Below are 9,968 nucleotides of genomic sequence, written 5' to 3'. Positions count from 1 at the left end.
CATTTAATGAGAGGCATTATGGTGTTGGATTAAAGAAAATCCAAATGAAATGTGAAAATAGTCACCATTAATGTTTGAAATTATGGTGAATTAAATAAATGAAATGGAAAATGGGAAAATGGTCACCCATTAATGCTTGGAAAATGGTGTGATTTATTTAAATGAAAAATGAGGGATTATGTCTTTCAAGTAGTCTCTCATATGATGGTGGAAATTAGTCCCATTAATTTAAATGGGAAATAAATATAAATTCAATGGATGAGATGTATTCTTGAATTAGAGAATAAATCCTATGGTGGGGATTTAAAGAGAAGAAATGGCATGGATTGCCATCCTAATAAAAGTGTGCTTTCTTTTAATGATGGAGATGAAGTCTTGTAAAGACAAAGGAAATCCAATGGATGAGAGTAATCAAGACCAAAGCACATGGATTGTGCTTTCTTGTGTGGTTGGGATTTTCTTTCAAAAAGCAAATGGAAATCAAGGGCTAAGATTAAGTCTTGAAATTGAGATTTCAAGACAAGAGTAGTATTTAAAGGGAAAGTAAGCCCTTGTCTCAAGTTTTGCCATTTCAAAGAAAGAAAGAAAATGAGAGGAAGGAAGAGTTGTCTTCCAAGAAGAAGAAAGGGAGAAAATGAAAGAATGGAGAAGAAATGAAGATCAACCAAGGTATGTTCCATTCTTCTTTTCTCTATTTAGTATTCTTGTATTTAAAGTGAGTGACAAGTTGAAATGCCATTTTAGGTGGGAGAAAATGGTGTAGGAAGCTCTCTTGAAATAAAGATAGGGAGGTTCAAGAATAAGATAAGGGATGGCCCCATGTGGAGGTGGCCTTACATTGCATTGTAAGTAGGTTGCATAGACTTTTATGTATCTCTTTGCATGCTTTATTTGTTCATGAGACCTATGGCCATGGGGGTGGGAAAGAAATGGTAGGTTGATGCCTCAAACCATGTTGGGTTGTGAGGATGGAATGACCTAACCATGCTTGCATGCATTTGCATTACATAGACTTGTTATGCTTGTATTTACTTTGCATATGCACCCTTACTGAGCTTTTGAGCTCATGAGGTTGTATCCTCCCCTTGTAGGTTGTTCTTATGTCAAAAGAGAGAAGAAAAAGTGGCAAGCTTGTAGGTGGAAGCTCATGTGTTTACTTATTTTTGTTGTAAATGTATGGCTTATGGAAGCCTATGTTATTGTGTTTGATTCATGAGATGTAAATTTTATTGGGTTGGTAATGGCTTGTTTAAGCCTAAGTCAATGAGTGTATATTTCTTGAAGTGTTGATTTTTTTTAAGTGAATGAGATTGAGGCTTATGGCATGTTGAAGCCTAGGCAAAAACCTCACTTTGGTATGAGTTGTTGTGGAAGCATTAAGAGCATAAATTTAAGCCTTAATTTTGGAGAAAAAGAGGCTAAATTTAAAGGAAAATGAAGTTTATTTATTCACTTTAAATTCTGGAAAATTTGGGGTTTTATAGCCCAAGGAAGAGAAAAAAAAAGAAAAAGAAAGAAGTGTGGAAGGCAGCTGGAGCAGCAGAGGGCTGCCAGCCAGCTGCAGGCCGCAGGGCGGCCGCATGCGCGGGCGCGCGCTCGCGCGGCTAGGCCCGCGGGCAGGCGCGCTGCCGCGCGGCCAGCTGCCAGCGGGCCCCGCCGGCCAATTTTTTTTAAAAAAAATTGGAATTTTGGGAGAAATTGGGGCATTTCTTTATTGATTTTTAGGCCCCGGAGGAAATTTCAAAAATAAAGGGATTTTTCGGGCATTTTAAGAGAAAATGCTGAAATTTTGGAAAATTGAAAATATGAGTTTTTCCTCCAAATTTGGTAATCAATCAATGGATTGATTTTTAAATGGTGATTTTATGGAGCCCGGTGAAAATTCTTGAATGGAAAATAATTAAAAAAAAAAATATGGCGATTGGGTGCCTGAAGGAGATTTTCTTTATAGCCAATGCGGTGTGGCTAAAGCCCAATTCTGCTAGCGAATCCTGGGATTCCGCGAAGGGAAGGACGAGCCTAGTTCCCACCTAAGGCGTTTCATCTTGAAACATGGTTCACCCTTCGCCACAGGCCGGGCAGGTGGACAATTTGGGCGATTGTTCATGAGTAACACCCGTAAGTGGGAGCGGGGCGTTACAGTTTGGTATCAGAGCATGGTTGGAGCATCAAGTAGAAGATGCTTGGAGAAATGTGGTTGAAGGTTGATCGGAAGGCCTTGGAAGTAGAACCACAAGTGACCGAGGACCCTAGGGGTTGGGTCGAGACATGGAGGACTGTAGTGATGCGAGTGGAATGCTCGGATATTCCTGCTATAGGAATAGGGAAAATATCATGTTTGAGATGATATGCCGTAAAAGATATACGGGTGGAGCAAAGAAAAGTCAAATGCCCAAGTGTGGGATTGGTATCGAGGACCCGAATGTAGAAATTTGGGGGTTCATGAAGCGTTTTAAGGATAAGATTTCCTTGTGAGTGAAGTGTTGAGGCTCGTGTGGGGACATGAAGTGGAATCATGACAAGAGTCATGAAAGGGCCTGGAGGGCTCAAGGTATATCTAATCCGTAAATGGGTTAGCGGAATATCCCTATGTTGGGGATATGGTCGAGCGTGTGTAAGGGAATGGAGTTGTTTCCGTATGGGTGGTGAGCTAAGGGTTGTGTGCTTGAATTGGGGTGAGCTAAGGCTGAGATTAGCTCGAAGCCCAAACAAAGAAGTCGTCAACAGGTTGTGTGACGAGCTCCAGGAAGGGAGTAAGCTAAGGTTGCTTGTAAAGAGGCTCTAGGCAGAGCGAGCATGTGAGGTATATGCCAGTCATGGTCAGAGTAGGCGTGACGTTGATGGCTTGCAAAAAGACTCCGAGGGGAGTCGGGAGTGTGTTATGCATAAGGGATGCATATGGTCTGAGGTGATCGTATGGTTATGGAGATCCTGGATGGGACGTGCCTAGGGTGTGAGTGGACCCTAGTGGGTTTCATGAAGAAACAATATTTATCTTAAGAAAGGATAGATATGTGGCAAATGGACCCTAGCGGGTGCTTCTGCGAACTGGAAATCCCAAGCGAGTCAAGTTGGAATCCAAGGGAATCCAAAATTGGGATAAAGGAGTTGGGCATGTGTAGATATGCGCGTGGGAACCATGGGATTAGGAGTCCTAATTATGAAAGGCCAAGTGACCGTTCATGTGAATGATGGATGAGGGGCCAATTAAAACTCTCATTGACGCTTGGGGTCAGGCGAGACGCCTAAGGTCGGGAGATGAGAGGTGAATAGACCCTCATTATGATGCCTGGGGTCGAGATGATGCCTAAGGTTATGAGACCCTTGATGGGAGACGCGGAGGTCACCCAATGAAGGGTATGAACGGTGTGTGGCCGAGGGTAGTAAATAGTGGCAGCCGGACATCCATGGGCTATGCGCGCACAAGACATGCCAACTTTGGATGCTAAGTGGGCAAGGGCATGATGAGCAATGTGAAAGCTCAAGAATTTTAGTTCCAAGTCAAGGAAGCCCGATCGAGGCGTGCGGAAGGCCAAGCTGGGCGTAGTGACTGAATTCATATGTGAGTGTGCATGGAGAGACGAGAGGTCTCAATTTACCTAGAGGGTAATGCAAGGCGCTCCGTGGTTATGGGTGCAGGAGCTTGAGGTAAGCTCAACGTGTCGGTTGTGGACTGAGAGATCATTGATAACCAAGCTTTTGGGATGAGCTAGGTGATGAAATAAATCATGATGGTTTGAGTTCATTGTCATGGAAAGTTGGAGCTTCCAAATGTTGAATAAGAGCCGTGAAATATGATCTTGTGGGGTAAGATCATGAGGCCTCAAAATGCGAAGTGGTCTGAGAGTCTCTTAGGTGATAAGAGATGTAAAGTCCTGAGGAGCGGGGCTTATGGTATAAGCTTGAGGTTATCAAGGCGAGGATAACCAAGTGGGATGGCTCGAGTAAGATGGTAGTGGAACCATCGTAGCTCGGGAGGCTTTAAATAGCTTTGATGCTATGGGTGCAAAGCTCGGTGTGACGAATTTGATACTATGGACCGTGTGGCAGAGGACTAATGAGTTGGCTCGTGAGCCTGAGCGATTTAGTGAACTGCAGGTGACGGTCGGATGTTGAAGATCTGGAGCAACACCTTAGGAAAAATTGGTCAGGTGAGACCGAGAATCTCCTATAAAGGATACGATATTTAGAGTAGTCCTAAGGAGGAATCGCAGAACGTGGTAATGATCCGATAGATTTTTACCGAGTAGGAAGCCTGGTAAGGATAGTGGCTGCGAGCGTGGCGAGGTAGTCATGCCGGGTTCGATATCAGAAGTGTGACTGGAAGGCTGAAAGTCACACTACGGGATGCGAAACAGATCAGAGTGGGACTTGAGCCATGCTGTAGGAAACTGTTGTTGGGCTAGTGTAAGGGACAACACAGTAATAATGATTAGGTGTTGACTCTCCAAAGCACAGGGCAATACGATGGGGAACCAGTGTTGGGCTAGTGTATGGGAGTGACACGTGATTGGGTGTTGACTCTCCGAAGCACAGGGCAATACGATAGGGAACCAGTGTTGGGCCAATGTATGGGAGTGACACGACGATGGTGACCAGGTGTTGGCGCGCTCGAAGCACAGGACAACACAGTGACTATGCAGATGGCCAAGGACTAAAGATCTATGAGATGTTTGAGAAAGAAACCCGGGGAAAGGAAACGGGTCTAGCCAAGGAATAACGCTACGGTTGATGCCTATCGTTAACGGGTCTAATGCTAGGGACCACTGGATGCAGACGATTAGTCCACAGGAGGGACTGCAGCCCTCTACGTGGAATAACACGTCTGTAGTAGAGACGATTAGACGCCGAAGACCTGGGGTATGCTGTAGGTTATGCCTAGGCTAGACTTAAAATTCCGTAAGGGTTGAAGTATGGTGGTAGTGCTTTTGGTGTCAAAGCAACAAAAAGGTTTGTGAATTGAAAGGAGTGATATCTTGTGGTGTGATAACAAGAGGTGTGGCGATGCTCCTTGCTAAAGAATGCTAACGCAGTGGTGGTTAATTTGATCGAAGTTGATCGGGTAAATCAAGATGATGAACCCTGTGAGACCTTGCGGTGATGCAAGAAGAAGGATCGATTGGTGGAGTCGGTAAATGGCTCGAGAATATTACGTAAGTGCCGTGGAGGGAAGGACTTACGAGTTGGAAGCTAACCATAAGTTGGGATTATTGAAGCGCGTGAAGGCTTCGAATAAAGGGATCTCTAACCCAGTAAAGTGAGTTGTGGTAGGCTAAACATGTAGCTAAGGCACGGTTTGAAATCTGTGAAGGTGCGCAATTGCACAGACTGGTGTCAGTTCGGGTCGTGTCGATGTGAAATGAGGAAGTGTCCTCATGTGGCACTGGAAGGTTTCCAGTTGACGACACATGGTCAGTTGCCAGGTGGTAGCACTTGATGGCAATGATTGGGAGCGTGAGGCTCAAGGACTATGAGGTAAGGCCTTGTTGGTTGCCGTGTATGCAACATAAAGGTGTAGCGGTTCCTGGTGGTTAGACTAGGTGAATTTTTGAGAAGGAGATCCGAGGTGACAAAAGATGATTGGACAGGGCAGAATTGTGTTGCTTAAAGGAATGTTGCTCCATAATGAGGACTATAAGTGGTAGTGTTAAAATGTGACCTGGGTAGAACTTGAGATGTTCTCCCAAGAAAAGTTGCACATGAGGCAATAGTGTGGGAGGAACTTCTTAAGGCGCTACAACTTCATCAGGAAAGATCACCCGGGGAAAAGCTAGCGAATGGCGAGTGCCTGAGTAGGAAGGTGAGTCCTACGGCATCAAGTGGAAGCGTGAATTCCACAAGAGTAGCGGGGGTGATTTCCAATGGGTGTAGTTTATATCGAAGCGATAGTCGATTAGTGCAAGTGTAGTGCCTAGAGGAAGGTTGTGCTGGTTGTAAGTCGGGCGATCCGGCAGATGCTAATCTAGTTAGTTAGTCGAAAGATGAGGGCGAATTTAAGATGTCGCCAATGGGTAAAGAAAGCTCGAAGAAAGAGCTTATGGGACGAGATTAGTTTCCAGTAGTAGTGTTGAGGTGATGAAATCACCTAATGGCTGTGAGTGATGCAGCTAAAGGGATGCCTTAGTGTGTGGGCAATCGATGAGAGTTAACCTCGTGTCTAAGGTTAACGGTTGTGAAAGGAAATCGGCTAGTGAAGCTATTGTGGTGTTAGAGCCATGTGGTTGCTCACCGAGAGGTGTGAGTTAGCTGTAGCAAAGTGTATAAGAAATCCGGGAGAAGCCAAAGTCTCTCAGGGATTTAGCTAGGTGCTGGATGTATAAAAGGTGATGTGAAGAAAGCGACCTAAGAGTAGGGTCATGCTGGTTGTGGTGACCAGTGAGATTCAAAGAGCAGCAAGTCTTTTGTGATGGCATGGTGGTGTCGTCGTCGCGATTAGGGAAAAGAAGTTGTTAGGAAGGTCAAAGGTAACCATCGTGCATGGTAAGACCTTGAAGCCGAGTGCGAATGGCCATGAAGGCTGGTATCGATGAATTTTGAAATGCAACGATCGTGGGGGAGAAAATTTGTTGCTGTCATGGTGATGTCCTTGCCAAGGAGGACAAGAGGAACCATTATGCATGGTTTAAATCAGGTGTCTATTACGGGTTGAGAATGAACCTGATGTATGATGGCTGAAAGTTCGTGCCTCAAGAGTAAGAGGCTTTGTTGAGAAATGGGGAGATTTGAAAAGTCCTAATGAAATTGAAGCTGGGCGAGAAAATTTGGCTAGAAGACCACTACAAGAGTGGGGGTGTAACCATGATAGCTTGTTGTGGTGGGGACCAAAGGCACGAGTCATCCTACAGGTGCGATGCATAAGTGATTGTGCAGATGGTAATAAGCCAATCACTTGTGCCACGCACCGTGGGTGATGACGAGGGCTGATTAAAGGTTCCACGACCCTAAGCGCAATGGTAGGGTAAGTAGCCAAGGTAAGGCCTAGCATGGGAACATAATTGTAAAAGTTGAATTGGGTAAGGTATCGAAGGGGGGTTGCTCAACGAAGAGTTCCCTTGTATGGGTAAGAGACCCCTACTAGCATCTGATATCGGCTAGTAAGTACCTTGTGTGCTTAATGCGAAGAACTCCTAGTTGGGAGAAGGATGTGGCCTGAGCATGGTTAAGCTCGAGGTGAGATTGTAATGGTGCGTGCATCGCTAAGCTCGAGTTGGACTCGGGTAATGCACGTATGGTTGAACTGTGTAATTACCTAGCATGGTGTTAGGTATGTTGATTTTGCGTAATCATATCGAAAATGAGGGTCGGCTGGTCAAGGTAGAAGACCATGTATAAAATAGTCGAAGTTGGTAAGGTGGGCCAAATAGGTGCTTCCCATGTAGTGCTAGCACGATAAGTTGATCGGTAATGAGAGGTTGCCATGAGGATCAACTTAGGGTATGCGTGCGTGTGATAATGGCGGTATGCCACGATGAATGGGTGTCAGAGTGTCTTGTGGGCACTAAAAGAGACATTGCGGTGGATGATAAGTGCTAAAACGTTGCTGGTTGGACCAGCGTAAAATCGTGGCCATGTGATTTGGCAGTGTGAAACGTTGCCGTGTGTGATCGGCGTAAAACCGTGGTAGACTGATCAGTGAAGCAATGTTAGTGAAAGTTGTTTGATTGATGGAAAATGGGAAGTGGACAGCAAAGTGATGCTTCGCGGTAGAGAAAATCCATCTATAGATGGATAGCATTGCAATAAGCGATACCAGCGACCAAAGGTGCGGCTTGGCGGGGGGCCAAAGCTGTATCCGATCGGTGAATGTCCTCGAGAGTCGGAGGATCAAAATCCTAAAGCAAAGCCTTGAGGTAGGTGTAACCCGAGGTAAATGTGAGAAATGAATAGGCTATGAGGTTCTCGAGCACAAGAATTTGCCATGTAGCCTGAGAATGCGATTATCTTAGGCAGGAGATTATGGTAAGGTGAATTTCGAGGACGAAATTCTTTTAAGAAGGGTGGAATGTAACACCCGGTGTAACCAGTGTTAAGAGAACAGGAAAGGAAGTAAGTAAACTTCCAAAAATGCCCTTGAGAAAGTGATGATCCTTGAGATTGAGAATGCCCATGAGAAGGGTATTTTGGTAATTTGGATAGGAAAATCCAATAAAAGGGTATTTTGGCAAATTGAAAATAATTCCTATGTGGAATTAGGTGAGTAAGTGAATTAAATCCCAAATTTGTGTTTATGTGGAGATATGGGATTAATAATTCATGAAATGAGAATTTTGGTGATTTGGAGTGATTCCATAAAGGAAATTAATTATGGAAAATAGGAAAAATGGTGGATATTAAATTATTTGAGGAGAATAATTATTTTTCCCTAAATTGGTAAATAAATGTGGTATTGCCACATGGATGACCAAGATCAAGAATTGGAAGCCAAGTTTGTGTCTTGGAGTGACACTTGGCATAATCTTGGAATTTGAGAGAAATTAATATATATATATAAGAAATGTGGGAGCATGTATATATATATATGTAGAATTATGAGTTGGAGAATGATTTAAATTAAATGCAAAAAGAAAGGATAATTGGTCTTTCAAGCATTTAATGAGAGGCATTATGGTGTTGGATTAAAGAAAATCCAAATGAAATGTGAAAATAGTCACCATTAATGTTTGAAATTATGGTGAATTAAATAAATGAAATGGAAAATGGGAAAATGGTCACCCATTAATGCTTGGAAAATGGTGTGATTTATTTAAATGAAAAATGAGGGATTATGTCTTTCAAGTAGTCTCTCATATGATGGTGGAAATTAGTCCCATTAATTTAAATGGAAAATAAATATAAAATTCAATGGATGAGATGTATTCTTGAATTAGAGAATAAATCCTATGGTGGGGATTTAAAGAGAAGAAATGGCATGGATTGCCATCCTAATAAAAGTGTGCTTTCTTTTAATGATGGAGATGAAGTCTTGCAAAGACAAAGGAAATCCAATGGATGAGAGTAATCAAGACCAAAGCACATGGATTGTGCTTTCTTGTGTGGTTGGGATTTTCTTTCAAAAAGCAAATGGAAATCAAGGGCTAAGATTAAGTCTTGAAATTGAGATTTCAAGACAAGAGTAGTATTTAAAGGGAAAGTAAGCCCTTGTCTCAAGTTTTGCCATTTCAAAGAAAGAAAGAAAATGAGAGGAAGGAAGAGTTGTCTTCCAAGAAGAAGAAAGGGAGAAAATGAAAGAATGGAGAAGAAATGAAGATCAACCAAGGTATGTTCCATTCTTCTTTTCTCTATTTAGTATTCTTGTATTTAAAGTGAGTGACAAGTAGAAATGCCATTTTAGGTGGGAGAAAATGGTGTAGGAAGCTCTCTTGAAATAAAGATAGGGAGGTTCAAGAATAAGGTAAGGGATGGCCCCATGTAGAGGTGGCCTTGCATTGCATTGTAAGTAGGTTGCATAGACTTTTATGTATCTTTTTGCATGCTTTATTTGTTCATGAGACCTATGGCCATGGGGGTGGGAAAGAAATGGTAGGTTGATGCCTCAAACCATGTTGGGTTGTGAGGATGGAATGACCTAACCATGCTTGCATGCATTTGCATTACATAGACTTGTTATGCTTGTATTTACTTTGCATATGCACCCTTACTGAGCTTTTGAGCTCATGAGGTTTTATCCTCCCCTTGTAGGTTGTTCTTATGTCAAAAGAGAGAAGAAAAAGTGGCAAGCTTGTGGGTGGAAGCTCATGTTGTTTACTTATTTTTGTTGTAAATGTATGGCTTATGGAAGCTTATGTTATTGTGTTTGATTCATGAGATGTAAATTTTATTGGGTTGGTAATGGCTTGTTTAAGCCTAAGTCAATGAGTGTATATTTCTTGAAGTGTTGATTTTTTTTAAGTGAATGAGATTGAGGCTTATGGCATGTTGAAGCCCAGGCAAAAACCTCACTTTGATATGAGTTGTTGTGGAAGCATTAA

The 9,968-nt window shown here is 43.0% G+C and overlaps 1 long non-coding RNA gene across 2 annotated transcripts; it reads left to right on the top strand.

Annotated features, from left to right (window-relative positions):
* Nucleotides 1-573: 573 nt before the first annotated feature.
* LOC127802904 (uncharacterized) lies at nucleotides 574-9,736 on the top strand. 2 transcript variants are annotated; one of them, XR_008023362.1, is made up of 3 exons: nucleotides 574-669; nucleotides 9,332-9,391; nucleotides 9,679-9,736. It is a non-coding gene; the product is annotated as an uncharacterized LOC127802904 (long non-coding RNA). The 2 variants fall into 2 exon arrangements; XR_008023361.1 differs by lacking the exon at nucleotides 574-669 and adding an exon at nucleotides 9,161-9,256.
* Nucleotides 9,737-9,968: the final 232 nt, after the last annotated feature.

Source organism: Diospyros lotus, chromosome 5, assembly GCF_014633365.1.
Source record: "Diospyros lotus cultivar Yz01 chromosome 5, ASM1463336v1, whole genome shotgun sequence".
NCBI classification, from domain to species: Eukaryota; Viridiplantae; Streptophyta; class Magnoliopsida; order Ericales; family Ebenaceae; genus Diospyros; species Diospyros lotus.
The sequence above is the reverse complement of the archived record's forward strand: the minus strand, read 5'-3'. Positions and strand labels throughout refer to the sequence as shown.